Here is a 3,177-nt window from a genome sequence, read left to right as displayed (position 1 = left end):
TCCTCTTCCACCTCATTGGCTTTTACAGCTGCTCGTCAGTTTTAAAATATGACGGAGGAAGAAATGCTGAGCAGCTGAATCACAGATATTCTCCTTTCAACCAGATGGATTTCTTCCTACTTCTGGGTGTAATTGTGCTTGAACGCTGATGAGCTTAACCGCCTCCTCTTCTTACCTTCAGCAATATTAAGGAGCTGATTCCAGGTCAGCCACTGTCTATGGGGCGGAGTTCACCCTATCTGCTTTCATTCCTCGCCCGCTGTGTCCTCTAAAGGCTTCCTCTGATTGGGTGGTTTGAATATTTGAGCTCGACATGCTCGGCCTGCAGATAGGTAAACAATTCAAAACAAAACAGTGTCCATGACTGTTAACCCTGTTTCAGCCTGAAGGGAAACAAACAACCTGTTAACAGCCTCGGTTAGCTGTTGTCTCACAACAAAGGACAAACAAGTCGGCTGTTTTCATGTAGGACAAAATAACATAAACACCAAACACCAAACTCCAAAAAGGAGAAGGAAGATTAAATGCCAATTAGCAAAATGTGAGTTTTTGAGGCAAATTATTAACCCATAAGAACCCAGACCCATTTCCCCTTAAAGGAAAATTATGGGGAGTACACCACAGACCAAGTGGACCACAATGAAGACATTTCTGATGGGGTTTTTTTATACTACCCCTTAATGTCAAAGATCTGTGATGGTACATATACGTTACGTTGGGCGTTAAATTTACTTGTTTTATTGTTTTATATTAATTTGTTCAAGAAATATGATCAAAACAGGTTGACTGTATACAGGACACACTATTAAAGCATTAGAATCGTTAAATGGGTTTTAACTTACCCTTAGTATCAAAATACAGGCTTTTTGAAATTAGTTGCTTCCTTCACTTGTGTTTACATGTCACACCACCATTTTGAAAAGGTCCCGACCTGACTGTGACATGACCATCACACCAGGACATTTCGTATATGTCGCTTAGGGACTTAATGAGTTAAGATCAAGCACAAAGCTGTATAAGGAAGATTTTGGGGCCTTTGAAGTGTGTGTTACACTGGTGTCACCATGGGTTCTTATGGGTTAAATATGCTGAGGGGAAAAGTTTCAAAAGTCATGTCAAATAAAAAAGTCATGACATCACATGTCAAATACAAACAAACTGAATATAACACATATAACAGGTATACAGTATACCTACAGTAGTGGAAGAAGTATTCAGACTACGTAAAGTACAGCATTTTGCAGCTAAATGTACTGAAAGTATCAAAAGCATTCAAAAATGACCCCTGTGAGTTGTATATTATATTGTATTAGATTGTTAATACTGATGCATCAACACATTAGTAGCGTTTTAATTTTGCAGCTGGTAGGGTTGGAGCTTAATTTAACTACTGTACATACAGTTGGGTAGTTTAGTCCAGTCGTTCCCAGTGTAGAGGTCGGGCCCCCTCCGAAGGGTCACAGGATAAATCTGAGGGGTCGTGAGATGAGTAATGGGAGAGGAAATAAGAAAAAAAAGGAGGTTCTTTTCTTCATCTAAGAAAGAAGTTTAGAGGGGAAATGTCTCTTTGGTGAAACAGCTAACAACTCATCTGAAGTGTTACAAGGAGCTCCAACTACACACAGATTTGTTGTGAGTGGGTCACACGTCAAAAAGGTTAGGCAGCACTGTTTTAATCTTTAACAATGCATTGTGTAGTAAAAGAGAGGCGGCTGATGTTTTGTAACTGAGGTGTTTCAGTTGTGAACCAGAGTGAGACAGACATCCTCCATGAGTTATGCTCTGGAGCAGTTACTTAATTCTCAGTCACATGGCCTTTTCAACCACACTGGGACAAACGGTAGCTGGAGGACATCCTGCAAACAGTATCTAAAAACACGCCTGACCTTACCAGGTGAGCCGACTCAAACTAAAAGGCAAGAGTCTCTCTGCTGGTGGATCACACGTGGCAGGTGGTGCCTGTGTGAGGAAAAGAGATGAGCAACACAAAGCCAGGCCATGTCACTGGCACCGGGCCTGAAGCATCTGATAAGGACGGCAGGAACACTTCGGTTACCCAACAGAGCAGGTCAAGCGACACCCAGATGTCAAGCCACCACGTCCATCAGACGGCGATCACGTCAAGCTGTCATGCAAGCCCGAGAGGGGGGCAGCGATTGCATGAGAGTAGGATGGCATGCATGTGAGAGCGAAATGAAGTTATTCATTCAAGTATACAGTAGCATAGGTGGCTCCAGTTCTATATTGTGTGATGATTAATTCCTTTCCAGGTGTAGCTCGCTCTCTCTTGGGTAGAATTTGAGAAGTCTCGATTTCCTCAGGTTCATGAAATCCATCTTGATAGAAGACCGCAGGGAGACCTTATGGCTGCAGCACTCTGCCAGAGAGGAGTCAGGAGACATATGAATTACAAGGCCCTGGCACTCCTGATTCATAAAGGCCGTGCTTTGATATAACAGGCAGTGGTGGAAAGTAACTCATTACATTCAAACAGGTGCTGTAGTTGACTTGATTATTTCCATTTTATGCTACTTTTTAGTCAAACAATTTTGTGCTTTTTACTCCACGTCATTTATCTGACAGCTGCAGTTACTTTTTAGATTAAGATCTTAATTCTAAAAAAAGATATAGAATACATCACATTGTTGAAGATTAAACCAGTGATTTGTTTCATTTAAACAGTTCAAATTATCCAATATTTCACAAAAGAAAATCTAACATTAGAGAAAAGTCTAAAAATTAAAACAAATTAGTGTCGCAGAACCTTTTTTTTTCTTCTTCTTTCCACCTCATTATTCATCTCACAGCTCCTCAGATTTATCTCATGACACCGACCCCCAGGCTGGGAACCACTGGACTGAACTGCTATCAGTAAAGTAGTTAAAACTAGCTCCATCTCCACCTGCTGCAACATTAGTGCTAAAAATATCATATCAGTCACAGAGACCATTTTTCTGCAGAACGAATACTTTTACTTTCGGTGCTTTCAGTATATTTTGCTGATAAAACTTTAAATGCAGAACTTGTACTCCTAATTTAATATTTTTACATTCTTGTATTGGTACTTTTACTTCTTCCACCACTGATAACAGGTTTATTTTTGTCAGTTTAACAGGTAAAAGTGTCTCATAAGTCACCTGCAACCAGTCAACTGCTTCAAAAGTTCGCAGCAAACAG

The sequence above is a fragment of the Enoplosus armatus genome, chromosome 16 (assembly GCF_043641665.1).
Source record: "Enoplosus armatus isolate fEnoArm2 chromosome 16, fEnoArm2.hap1, whole genome shotgun sequence".
Taxonomy (NCBI): Eukaryota; Metazoa; Chordata; class Actinopteri; order Centrarchiformes; family Enoplosidae; genus Enoplosus; species Enoplosus armatus.
This window is presented reverse-complemented; position numbering follows the sequence as displayed.